A 14,606-nucleotide genomic window follows, 5' to 3' on the forward strand; every position below is an offset into this window, starting at 1 on the left:
CGGAACGGAGGAGCGGCCCGACGGCAGCCCTGGCGCGCGGCTGACCCACGACCAGATGGCCCTCGGTGAGTGCGGTGATTCCCGGAGGCTAGGGGGAAGTCATGCCTGCGCGGCCATGGCACGGGCACGGCCGGGGAAGGGGGGAGGCTCCACCACCGCTGCCGGAGCCTGAGGGCAGGGGAGGAGGGGGCGGCGGGGAAGGCAGTTGGAAGTCCACGGAGCGGCGCACGTGGATGGAGACGGGGAAGCGGAGTAGCTCGACGGCGAAGCGGTCGATGAGGTCGGGTTTGGCTCCGACGAACTCGAAGGGCTCCTCGAGGAGCAGCTCAAAGGAGCACGGAATTGCGTCCGGGTTGGTAGTCCAGGCGGAGAGGCGGAAGACGAACATGTCGCTCTCGTCCAGGGTCTCAGGTGCCAGGCGATCAATGAGGCAGAAGGGAGAGAGTAGTTGAACGGCCGAGGAGATGTCCCAAGCATGGTCAGGGATGCCGGTGATCTCAATGTCCACGGCAAAGCGGAGGGAGATGGGGTCGGCGCCAGCAAGGCGGCTCCACGGGTGCAGGATGAGCCTGAACCGTGGAGCACAGAGGGGGGCGGCCGCGACCAGGGGCCGGGTGGCCGCATCCCGGAAGCGCATGAGAAACTCGTCGTCACGACGCCAGTGGACAGAGAAGTCTGCAGTCGACAGCGAGAAGCGGGAGCATAGCTCAGAGGTAATGTAAGCGGCGGAGATGTCGAAGTGGTTCCCGGCGACGATGGCGATGAGGGCGAGGTCAAGGACACGCTCAGCGTCCACGATACGCGCGGAGCGCAGCATGAAGCAGACGGACCCAGCCGGCCTCAGCGCGCGGTGGCCGGACATGGGCAGGGAAGCAGCATCGCCGCCGAGGCCCGAGGAAGCGGAAGGCGCCGGGCTGGACAACACAGCCGCGGGGGAGGCAGTCAAGGACAAGCGCGTCCCCGACCTGGAAGACACGGGTGGGCACGGGCCTGCAACACTTGACGCAGAACCACCAGGGTGCGAGGGCTCCACACAGGGGCGCTTCGCTGCCAGCGCACCGCTAGGAGAGGAGGGGCGCGACATAGGGATGGTGCAGAATCGCGCGATATGGCCGAAGAAATGGCAGCGTCGGCAGCGCACATCCCGCCTGCACTTCGATCTGGGGTGCTGGCCAAAACAGCATGGGCACTCGCCGCGGCAGGCGGCCGGGGGAGGAGCACGAGGGGCGACCTCGCGGGCGCGGCGGCGGTCGGGCCGGGGGAGGAGACGAGGCTTGGGCCGCGGGCGGCGCCGGCCAGAGGCCACCTCCCACCCGCCATCAGCGTCGGCCACGGTCTCGTGCACAACCCGGTGGACCTCGGAACGGGGGCCGAGGCGCATGGTGGGCGGCAAGGAGCGTGGCACGGGCGGGGAAGAAGAGGACCTCGGGGACGGGAGGCAAGCCGGCGGCGAGCAGAGCGCCTGCCGGTAGGAGCGTGGGGCGGAGTCGGAGCTAGCCGAGGAGGGGCTCGAGTTGAGCCACCGGCACTTGCGAGATCTGCCCGAGGCAGGGGAGGAGGGGGAGGCCATTGGGTGGGTGCCGATGCCGGAGTGGCAGTCCGGCGTGGGACGAGTGACCGACGGGGGCCGGAGTGGCCGCCGCAGGAGGGAGCGCGGAGAGGCAACACAAACACTATTCTAGATTTCAGGATTTGGGTGTCCTTTCCCAGTGACAATAGGGGCAGCAAGGCACGTATTGTATTGTTGCCATCGAGGATAACAAGATGGGGTTTTCATCATATTGCATGAGTTTATCCCTCTACATCATGTCATCTTGCTTAAGGCATTACTCTGTTTTCATTAACTTAATACTCTAGATGCATGCTGGATAGCGGTCGATGAGTGGAGTAATAGTAGTAGATGCAGGCAGGAGTCGGTCTACTTGTCTCGGACGTGATGCCTATATACATGATCATACCTAGATATTCTCATAATTATACTCAATTCTGTCAATTGCTCAACAGTAATTTGTTCACCCACCGTAGAATACGTATGGTCTCGAGAGAAGCCACTAGTGAAACTATGGCCCCCGTGTCTATCTTTATCATATTAATCTCCTACTACTTAGTTATTTCCTTTGCTTTTATTTTACTTTGCATCTTTATCACAAAAAATACCAAAAATATTATCTTATCATATCTATCAGATCTCACTCTCGTAAGTGGTCGTGTAGGGATTGACAACCCCTATTTGCGTTGGTTGCGAGGATTTATTTGTTTTGTGCAGGTACGAGGGACTCGCGCGTAGCCTCCTACTGGATTGATACCTTGGTTCTCAAAAACTAAGGGAAATACTTACGCTACTTTGCTGCATCATCCCTTCCTCTTCGGGGAAAACCAACACAGTGCTCAAGAGGTAGCAATAAGCCGGTGATTGAAGCACTCCTGCTCGACGGGATCCTCCGGCACGATGAATTCTTCATCGCCGAGGCTCACCTCGTCTTCGAGGAGGGGCATATAATTGTCATCCCCTGATTCTTCGTCTGTCGCCTGTTCCTTGGGGCTCGCTTGCCCATCCTCCTGCTCGAAGCCTGGCTGGAGGGGATTGTCTTCATCTTCAGCACTGTCCGCAGCATTATTGTCTCTTGTGCCTGCATCGCTACTTTTGCTATGGCGGGGCTTAGAGCGGCATCAATGACGCCGGTGCTTTGATTGCTTCTCGAGGGGATTATCCTCTGTTGCCTTATTGTCATTGCTTTCTTTGGGGGTGTCCACCATGTATATATCATATGATGAGGTGGCTGTCCAGCGCCCTGTGGGCGGTGGTTCCTGTTCTTCTCCTGCATCATCGTCCATACCATCGATGTCTTCGGAGCCAAAATCAAGCATGTCGGTTAGGTCGTCGATAGTGGCTATTAAGTGGGCGGTGGGTGGGGAATGAATTTCGTCGTCCGCTTCCCACTCAAGCCAGACATAGTTCGGCCAAGGGTCTCCTGACAAGGAGAGAGACCTCAACGAATTTAGCATGTCGCCCAAGGGCGAGTCCTGAAAGATATCCGCGGAGGTAAACTGCATGATCGGTGCCTAGTCAGATTCGATATGCACGAACGCAAGCGGTTCGGAGCCTGTGGCTGGGGACGAATCCAAGGGTCCGGTAACACAGGTCTCATAGGAGGTGAAGTCAGTATTCGGCTCTATCGCCGCTGAGTGTGCGGCCTCCGTGGCGGGGTCCATCCACCCGTCCTCGGACGGCACGATCTGCTCCGGATTGGGGGCCGGAGTAGCCACAGGTGTGATCTCCCGAACACTGACTGATGGCAGAGCTAAGTCATGCTTGTCCTGACTGTGCGGCGCACCTGACATGGGTTCGAATCCGTCGAAGATCAAGTCTCCACGGATGTCGGCAGTATAGTTCAAGCTTCCAAACCTGACCTGATGGCCAGGGGCGTAGCCCTCGATCTGCTCCAGATGGCCAAGCGAGTTGGCCCGCAGTACAAAGCCGCCGAATACGAAGATCTGTCCGGGGAGAAAAACCTCACCCTGGATCGCATTGTTGCCGATGATCGAGGGAGCCATCAAGCCTTTATCATGACGGCACAGTGGAACTCTTAATGAAAGCACCAATGTCGGTGTCAAAACCGGCGGATCTCGGGTAGGGGGTCCCGAACTGTGCGTCTAAGGCTGATGGTAACAGGAGGCGGGGGACACAATGTTTACCCAAGTTTGGGCCCTCTCGATGGAGGTAATACCCCACTTCCTACTTGATTGATCTTTATGATATGAATATTACAAGAGTTGATCTACCACGAGATCGTAGAGGCTAAACCTAGAAGCTAGCCTATGATTATGATTGTCCTTGTCCTACGGACTAAACCCTCCGGTTTATATAGACACCGGAGGGGGCTAGGGTTACACAGAGTCACTTACAAGGGAGGAGATCTACATATCCGAATTGCCAAGCTTGCCTTCCACGCAAAGGAGAGTCCCGCTCGGACACGGGACGAAGTCTTCAATCTTGTATCTTCATAGTCCAACAGTCCGGCTAAAGTATATAGTCCGGCTGTCCGAGGACCCCCTAATCCAGGACTCCCTCAGTAGCGATAGTCGTAGAAGCAATAGTTGACGAGACGACAACGATGCTTCGATGGAGATCAAGGTGTCAAGCCGGTGACGATGGTGATCATGACAGTGCTTTGGAGATGGAGATCAAGGGCATAAGATGATGATGGCCATATCATATCACTTATATTGATTGCATGTGATGTTTATCCTTTATGCATCTTATTTTGCTTAGTTGGACGGTAGCATTATAAGATGATCTCTCACTAAATTTCAAGGTATAAGTGTTCTCCCTGAGTATGCACCATTGCTACAGTTCGTCGTGCCGAGACACCACGTGATGAGCTCTACGTTCACATACAACGGGTGCAAGCCAGTTTTGCACACGTAGAATACTCGGGTTAAACTTGACGAGCCTAGCATATGCAGATATGGCCTCGGAACATTGAGACCGAAAGGTCGAGCGTGAATCATATAGTAGATATGATCAACATAGTGATGTTCACCATTGAAAACTACTCCATCTCACGTGATGACCGGACATGGTTTAGTTGATATGGATCACGTGATCACTTAGATGATTAGAGAGATGTCTATCTAAGTGGGAGTTCTTAAGTAATTTGATTAATTGAACTTTAATTTTTCATGAACTTAGTACCTGATAGTATTTTGCATATCTATGTTGTTGTAGATAGATGGCCCGTGCAGTTGTTCCGTTGAATTTTAATGTGTTCCTAGAGAAAACTAAGTTGAAAGATGATGGTAGCAACTATACGGATTGGGTCCGTAACTTGAGGATTATCCTCATTGCTGCACAGAAGAATTACGTCCTAGAAGCACCGCTAGGTGACAAACCCGCTGCAGGAGCAACACCAGATGTTGTGAACACCTGGCAGAGCAAAGCTGATGACTACTCGATATTTTAGTGTGCCATGCTTTACGGCTTAGAACCGGGACTTCAACGACGTTTTGAACTTCATGGAGCATATGAGATGTTCCAGGAGTTGAAGTTAATATTTCAAGCAAATGCCTGAATAGAGAGATATGAGGTCTCTAATAAGTTCTACAGCTGCAAGATGAAGGAGGATAGTTCTGTCAGTGAACATATACTCAGAATGTCTAGGTACCACAACCACTTGACTCAACTGGGATTTAATCTTCCTGATGATAGTGCCATTGACAGAGTTCTTCAATCACTGTCACCAATCCTACAAGAGCTTCGTGATGAATTATAATATGCAAGGGATGGAAAAGACGATTCCTGAGCTCTTCGCAATGCTAAAGGCTGCAGAGGTAGAAATCAAGAAGGAGCATCAAGTGTTGATGGTCAACAAGACCACTAGTTTCAAGAAAAAGGGTAAAGCAAAGAAAGGGAACTTCAAGAAGAATAGCAAGCCAGTTGCTGTTCAAGTGAAGAAACCCAATTCTGGACCTAAGCCTGAGACTGAGTGCTTCTACTGCAAAGGAACTGGTCACTGGAAGCGGAACTGCCCCAAGTATTTGGCGGAGAAGAAGGATGGCAAAGTGAAAGGTATATTTGATATACGTGTTATTGATGTGTACCTTACTAATGCTCGCAGTAGTGCCTGGGTATTTGATACTGGTTTAGTTTCTAACATTTGCAACTCGAAATAGGGGCTACGGATTAAGCGAAGATTGGCTAAGGATGAGGTGATGATGCGTGTGGGAAATGGTTCCAAAGTCGATGTGATCACCGTCGGCACACTACCTCTACATCTACCTTCGGGATTAGTTTTAGACCTGAATAATTGTTATTTGGTGCCAGCGTTGAGCATGAACATTATATCTGGATCTTGTTTGATGCGAGATGGTTATTCATTTAAATCAGAGAATAATGGTTGTTCTATTTATATGAGTAATATCTATTATGGTCATGCACCCTTGATGAGTGGTCTATTTTTACTAAATCTTGATAGTAGTGATACACATGTTCATAGTATTGAAGCCAAAAGATGCAGAGTTGATAATGATAGTGCAACTTATTTGTGGCACTGCCGTTTAGGTCATATTGGTGTAAACCTCATGAAGAAACTCCATTCTGATGGACTTTTGGAATCACTTGATTATGAATCACTTGGTACTTGCGAACCATGCCTCTTGGGGAAGATGACTAAACTCCGTTCTTCGGAACAATGGAGCGAGCAACAGAGTTATTGGAAATCATACATACTGATGTATGTGGTCCAATGAACATTGAAGCTCGCGGCGGATATCATTATTTTCTCACCTTCACAGATGATTTGAGCAGATATGTGTATATCTACTTAATGAAACATAAGTCTAAAACATTTGAAAAGTTCAAAGAATTTCAGAGTAAAGTGGAAAACCATCGTAACAAGAAAATTGAATTTCTGCGATCTGATCGTGGAGGTGAATATTTAAGTTATGAGTTTGGACTTCATTTGAAACAATGCGGAATAGTTTCGCAACTCACGCCACCTGGAACACCACAACGTAATGGTGTGTTCGAACGTCGTAACCGCACTTTATTAGATATGGTGCGATCTATGATGTCTCTCACTGATTTACCACTATCATTTTGGGGTTATGCTTTAGAGACGGCTACATTCACATTAAATAGGGCACCATCTAAATCTATTGAGACGACACCTTATGAACTGTGGTTTGGCAAGAAACCCAAGTTGTCATTTCTTAAAGTTTGGGGTTGCGATGCTTATGTGAAAGAGCTTTAACCTGATAAGCTCGAACCCAAATCGAAGAAATGTGTCTTCATAGGATACCCAAAGGAGACTGTTGGGTACACCTTCTATCACAGGTCCGAAGGCAAGATATTCGTTGCTAAGAATATGATCCTTTCTAGAGAAGGAGTTTCTCTCGAAAGAAGTGAGTGGGAGGAAAGTAGAACTTGACGAGGTAATTGTACCTTCTCCCTTATTGGAAAGTAACTCATCACTGAAATCAGTTTCAGTGATTCCTACACCAGTAAGTGAGGAAGCTGATGATGATGATCATGAAACTTTTGATCAAGTTACTACCAAACCTCGTAGGTCAACCAGAATAAGATTCGCACTAGGGTGGTACGGTAATCCTATTCTGGAAGTCATGTTACTTGACCATGACGAACCTATGAACTATGAGGAAGCGATGATGAGCCCAGATTCCGCAAAATGGCTTGAGGCCGTGAAATCTGAGATGGGATCCATGTATGAGAACAAAGTATGGACTTTAGTTGACTTGCCCGATGATCGGCAGGCCATAGTGAATAAATGGATCTTCAAGAAGAAGACTGACGCTGACGGTAATATTACTGTCTACAAAGCTCGACTTGTTGTGAAAGGTTTTTGACAAGTTCAAGGAGTTGACTACGATGAGACCTTCTCACCCGTAGCGATGCTTAAGTCCGTCCGAATCATGTTAGCAATTGCCGCATTTTATGATTATAAAATTTGGCAAATGGATATCAAAACCGCATTCCTTAATGGATATCTTAAAGAAGAGTTGTATATGATGCAACCAGAAGGTTTTGTCGATCCAAAAGGTGCTAACAAAGTGTGCAAGCTCCAGCGATCCATTTATGGACTGGTACAAGCCTCTCGGGGTTGGAATATACGCTTTGATAGTGTGATCAAAGCATATGGTTTTATACAGACTTTTGGAGAAGCCTGTATTTACAAGAAAGTGAGTGGGAGCTCCGTAGCATTTCTGATATTATATGTAGATGACATATTGTTGATCGGAAATGATACTGAATTTCTAAATAGCATAAAAGGATACTTGAATAAGAATTTTTCTATGAAAGACCTTGGTGAAGCTGCTTATATATTAGGCATCAAGATCTATAGAGATAGATCAAGACGCTTAATTGGACTTTCACAAAGCACATACCTTGATAAAGTTTTGAAGAAGTTCAATATGGATTAGGCAAAGAAAGGGTTCTTGCCTGTGTTACAAGGTGTGAAGTTGAGTAAGACTCAATGCCCGACCACTGCAGAAGATAGAGAGAAAATGAAAGGTGTTCCCTATGCTTCAGCCATAGGCTCTATCATGTATGCAATGTTGTGTACCAGACCTGATGTGTGCCTTTCTATAAGTTTAGCAGGGAGGTACCAAAGTAATCCAGGATTGGATCACTGGACATCGGTCAAGAATATCCTGAAATACCTGAAAAGGACTAAGGATATGTTTCTCGTATATGGAGGTGACAAAGAGCTCATCATAAATGGTTACGTCGATGCAAGCTTTGACACTGATCCGGATGACTCTAAGTCAGAAACCGAATACGTGTTTTTATTAAATGGTGCAGCTGTCAGTTGGTGCAGTTCCAAGCAGAGCGTCATGGCGGGATCTACGTGTGAAGCGGAATACATAGCTCCTTCGAAAGCAGCAAATGAAGGAGTCTGGATGAAGGAGTTCATATCCGATCTAGGTGTCATACCTAGTGCATCGGGTCCAATGAAAATCTTTTGTGGCAATACAGGTGCAATTGCCTTGGCAAAGGAATCCAGATTTCACAAGAGAACCAAGCACATCAAGAGACGCTTCAATTCCATCTGTGATCAAGTCAAGGAGGGAGACATAGAGATTTGCAAGATACATACGGATGTGAATGTTGCAGACCCGTTGACTAAGCCTCTCTCATGAGCAAAACATGATCAGCACCAAGACTCCATGGGTGTTAGAATCATTACAATGTAATCTAGATTATTGACTCTAGTGCAAGTGGGAGACTGAAGGAAATATGCCCTAGAGGCAATAATAAAGTTGTTATTTATATTTCCTTATATCATGATAAGTGTTTATTATTCATGCTAGAATTGTATTAACCAGAAACTTAGTACATGTGTGAATACATAGACAAACAGAGTGTCACTAGTTTGCCTCTACTTGACTAGCTCGTTGAATCAATGATGGTTATGTTTCCTAACCATAGACATGAGTTGTCATTTGATTAACAAGATCACATCATTAGAGAATGATGTGATTGACTTGACCCATCCGTTAGCTTAGCACGATGATTGTTTAGTCTGTTGCTATTGCTTTCTCCATTACTTATACATGTTCCTATGACTATGAGATCATGCAACTCCTGAATACCGGAGAACACTTTGTGTGCTACCAAACGTCACAATGTAACTTGGTGATTATAAAGGTGCTCTACAGGTGTCTCTAATGGTGTTTGTTGAGTTGGCATAGATCGATATTAGGATTTGTCACTCCGATTGTTGGAGAGCTATCTCCGGGCCCTCTCGGTAATGTACATCACTATAAGCCTTGCAACCAATGTAGCTAATGAGTTAGTTATGGGATGTAGCATTATGGAACGAGTAAAGAGACTTGCCGGTAACGAGATTGAACTAGGTATTGATATACCGACGATCGAATCTCGGGCAAATAACATACCGATGATAAAGGGAACAACGTAAATCGTCATGCGGTTTGACCGATAAAGATCTTCGTAGAATATGTAGGAACCAATATGAGCATCCAGGTTCCGCTATTGGTTATTGACTGGAGACGTGTCTCGGTCATGTCTACAGAGTTCTCGAACCCGTAGGGTCCGCACGCTTAACGTTCGGTGACGATCGGTATTATGAGTTTATGTGTTTTGATGAACCAAAGGTAGTTCGGAGTCCCATATTTGATCACGTACATGACGAGGAGTCTCTAAATGGTTGAGACATAAAGATCAATATATTGGAAGCCTATGTTTGGACATCGGAATGGTTCCGGATGAGTTCGGGCATTTTCTGGAGTACCGGGAGGTTACCGGAACCCCCCGAGGAGTACATGGGCCTTATTGCCCGCGCGCCCCCAAGGCCTAGTACAAATTGGACTAGGGGGAGGGGCGGCGCCCCCTCCTTCCTTCTCTTCTCTCCTTCCCTTCCTTCTCTCCTACTCCTACTTGGAAAGGGGGGAATCCTACTCTCGGTGGGAGTAGGACTCCCTAAGGCGCGCCATAGTAAAGGGCTGGCCCTCCTCCTCCTCCACTCCTTTATATACGGGGGAGGGGGCACCCCATAGACGCAAGTTGATCATTGATCTCTTAGCCGTGTGCGGTGCCCCCCTCCACCATAATCCACCTCGGTCATATTGTAGCGGTGCTTAGGCGAAGCCCTGTTCTGGTAGCATCATCATCACCGTCATCATGTCGTTGTGCTGACGAAGCTCTCCCTCGACACTCTTCTAGATCGTGAGTTCGTGGGACGTCACTGAGCTGAACGTGTGCAGATCACGGAGGTGCCGTACCTTTGATGCTAGGATCGGTCGATCGTGAAGACGTACGACTACATCAACTGCGTTGTCATAACGCTTCCGCTTACGGTCTACGAGGGTACGTGGACAACACTCTTCCCTCTTGTTGCTATGCATCACCATGATCTTGCGTGTGCGTAGGAATTTTTTTGAAATTACTGCGTTCCCCAACACTATATTCAACTGGACATATGTGCCTAGATCTTTCCTCACCATATGATGCTTGCCAAAGGAGAAAAATAAAAAGGAATAGAAGGAAAACTTTGACTCTTTGCATAAAAGTAAATACATAAAAGTAAAAGATAGGCCCTTCGCAGAGGGAAGCAGAGGTTGCCATGCGCTTATTTGTTTGTATGCTCAACCCCTTAGTGCAAGAGAAGGGCAACGTTGCATTGCCCTTGTGATAGCGACCTTTATTATGCAGTCTGTCGCTTTTATTTTTCACCGTCACAAGTTCGTGCAACACTCAATTTTCTCTTACACTAAATGATCTCACACTTTTAGAAGCAATTTTTATTGCCTTTTTGCACCGATGACAACTTACTTGAGGGATCTTGCTCAATCCCTAGGTAGGTATGGTGGACACTTGAAAAATAAGATTTAGGTTTAAGGGTTTTGGATGCACAAGTAGTATCTCTACTTAGTGCTGAATTTTTGGCTAGCAAAGATAGGGGCAAGAACCACATGTTAAATGATCCATGACAATATGACTTCTATGTGAATATAAACAAACATAAACCATTAAGTTGTCTTCCTTGTCCAACGTCAACAATTTTGGCATATAATATTTCGATGAGGGCTCACAATCACAACAAATTTCTAGGATAGTATATTTATATGTGAATCTTCTCTTCCCTTATTAATTCTTTCATGAGTTGCATCATTGACTAACGCTATGTTTGTCAATCTCTAATAAAATTTTCTAGTTATACTTTTTCTTATGTGGTGTCATCACCTACCATAAGATTAGTACATGATCTTTTCTCCATTTATTTCCTTTCTCTTTTTTTCTTTCCTATTTCTTTTCTTTTATTTGAAACATGAAAGTAAAGAAAGCAAAAACTCAAACTAAACTTTATTATATAACTTGCACACAGTTACAAGGATAGATCACTAAGCAAATTCTCAAAGAAGAAAGGGTCGGACTAAACGTATATTCATCTAAAGAAAAAGATCGAAGTAAAATAAGTAAAAGCAAAAACATAGTGGGATGATGCGATACCGGGGCACCTCCCCCAAGCTTGGCGGAAGCCAAGGGGAGTGCCCATACCCGATACTCAGTTCTCTTTTCGTGGTGAAGAATATGATGGTGATGAAGGAGAGATCTTGTCCTTAAGGATCAAGAGATTCTCCAATCTACAGATGACGCTCCGGAGACGGATGATATACTCTTGATGCAGAATATTTTCGCGAGTGAGATACTTATTTTGTATCTGAACTATTTCAATGATGTGAAAAGCTTCAATCTTAGTAGGGGTAAGGTGAGCAAGGTAAGGCTTAAGGATATCTTCCTCTTCCTCCTCGCCAGGTAGTGCTTGTTCTACCACCAAAGGTGGATCTAAGGTATCCTCCTTGCCCTTGTCTCCCTTGACGACGTCCGTAGGCTCCTCCCTCTTCAGCTCGATCTTCATCAACCAAGCATCTTCTTCCATGTTGTTGGAGGAGGAGGAAGACATGAGGCGTGACTTGATAAATGTGACCGAAAACAGCAAGAAAAGAGAACAAAGGATTTCTTCACGATACGGTGATCAACAGGTTTGGGAAGTATATATAGATTTTTTTATCTTGGGGGACAAGTAAGCTGTAGAAAAACGGAGTCCGGAAGGTGTCCCAGGTGGGCACAACCCACCTGGGCTTGCCTTGCGCGCCCTGGTGTCTTGTTCCCACCAGGGTATGCTTCTTGGAAGTTTAATTATTTCCTAAATTTTTAAATATTCCAAAACTGATAAAAAACATTTTGCGGATTTTTCGGAGTCCATTTACTTACCGTATCACGTACCTCCTTATTTTCACAATTCTGGAGTGTTCCGGAAGGACTCTTTTATGTGTTCTTCCGGTGCCAAAGTTTGGATAATATTACTTTCAACATTAATGGGCGTACCTGAGATATAATGCTTTATTCGTTTCCCATTGACAACCTTCGGGTTAGTACCTTAGGAATTATTTATTTTGATGCCTCCAGACCGATAAACCTCCTCGATAACATAGGGGCCTTCCCATTTTGAGAGGAGTTTTCCTGCAAAGAATCTAAAATGGGAGTTTTACAAAAGAATATATTCTCCAACTTTAACTCATGCTTTTGGATTCTTTTGTCATGCCATCTTTTAACTTTTTCTTTGAATAATTTTGCATTTTCACTAGCTTGGGTTCTCCATTCATCTAAAGAGCTAATATCAAATAACCTCTTTTCACCAACAAGCTTGAAATCATAATTGAGCTCTTTGATGGCCCAATATGCTTTATGTTCTAACTCAAGAGGTAAATGACAAGCTTTTCCATAAACCATTTTATATGGATACATACCCATAGGATTTTTATAATATATTCTATAAGCCCAAAGTGCATCCTCTAATTTCTTAGACCAATTATTCCTGGACCTATTGACAGTCTTTTGCAAAATTAATTTTATTTCTCTATTGCTAAGTTCAACTTGACCACTAGACTGAGGATGATAATTAAGGTGATGCAATCATGTGGTTAACACCATACTTGGCAAGCATTTTACGAAAAGCACCATGAATAAAGTGTGAACCACCATCAGTCATTAAATATATAGGGACTCCAAACCTTGGGAAAATAACTTCCTTAAGCATTTTAATAGAGGTGTTGTGATCAACACTACTGGTTGGAATAGCTTCTACCCATTTAGCAACATAATCAATAGCAACCAAAATATGTGTATACCCATTAGAGGAAGGAAAAGGTCCCATGTAATCAAATCCCCAAACATCAAATGGTTCAACAGCAAGTGAATAATTCATAGGCATTTCTTGACGCTTACCGGTATTACCTATTCTTTGGCATTCATCACAAGATAAGACAAACTTACGGGCATCCTTGAAGAGAGTAGGCCAATAAAATCCAGATTGCAATACCTTGTGAGCAGTTATATCTCTAGCATGATGCCCTCCATAAGCTTCGGAGTGACATTTCCATAGGATTTGTCCCTGTTCATGCTCAGGTACACAACGTCTAATAATACCATCTACTCCTTATTTATAAAGATGTGGGTCATCCCAAAAGTAATGTCTTAAATCATAGAAGAATTTTTTTTCTTTTGTTGGTATGTAAAGCTAGGTGGTAAATATTTAGCAACAATGTAATTAGCATAATCAGCATACCAAGGAGTATTATGATCAGCATTTATTGAAGCTAACTGCTCATCAGGAAAACTATCATCAATAGGTAGTGGGTCATCAGGCACATTTTCAAGCCTAGATAAATTATCAGCTACTAGGTTCTCAGCCCATTTTCTATCAATGATCTGTAAATCAAATTCTTGTAACAAGACAACCCATCGAATAAGTCTAGGTTTAGCATCTTTATTTTCCATAAGATATTTAATAGCAGCTTGGTCTGTGTGAACAATTACTTTGGAATCAACAATATAAGGTCTAAATTTATCACAAGCAAACACCACTGCTAAGAATTCTTTTTCAGTAGTAGCATAATTTCTTTGAGCATTGTCTAGAGTTTTACTAGCATAATGAATAACATTCAGTTTCTTATCAACTCTTTGTCCTAGAACAACATCAATAACATAATCACTAGCATCACACATAATTTCAAAAGGCAAGTTGCAACCAGGTGGTTGAACAATAGGTGCATAAATTAAGGCTTTCGTGAGTGTTTCAAAGGCTTCTAAACAATCATAATCAAAAACAAAAGGGATATCATTTTGCAAAATACTCGTAAGAGGCCTAGAAATTTTAGAAAAGCCTTTGATAAATCTCCTATAGAAACCAGCATGACATAAGAAACTACGAATACCTTTTATATCTTTAGGACATGGCATTTTCTCAATTGCATCAACCTTAGCTTGGTCCACTTCAATACCTCTTTCAGAAATTTTATGACCCAAAACAATGCCTTCATTAACCATAAAGTGGCACTTCTCCCAATTCAAGACAAGATTTGTTTGTTCACATCTCTGCAAAACTCGCTCAAAATTCCTTAAGCAATCATCAAAAGACTTCCCATAAACAGAGAAATCATCCATGAAAACCTCAACAATCTTTTCACAAAAGTCAGAGAATATAGCAGTCATACATCTTTGAAAGGTGGCAGGTGCATTACATAAACCGAAAGGCATATGTTTTTAAGCATAAGTTCCA

This window comes from Triticum aestivum, chromosome 1A (assembly GCF_018294505.1).
Source record: "Triticum aestivum cultivar Chinese Spring chromosome 1A, IWGSC CS RefSeq v2.1, whole genome shotgun sequence".
Classification (NCBI taxonomy): Eukaryota; Viridiplantae; Streptophyta; class Magnoliopsida; order Poales; family Poaceae; genus Triticum; species Triticum aestivum.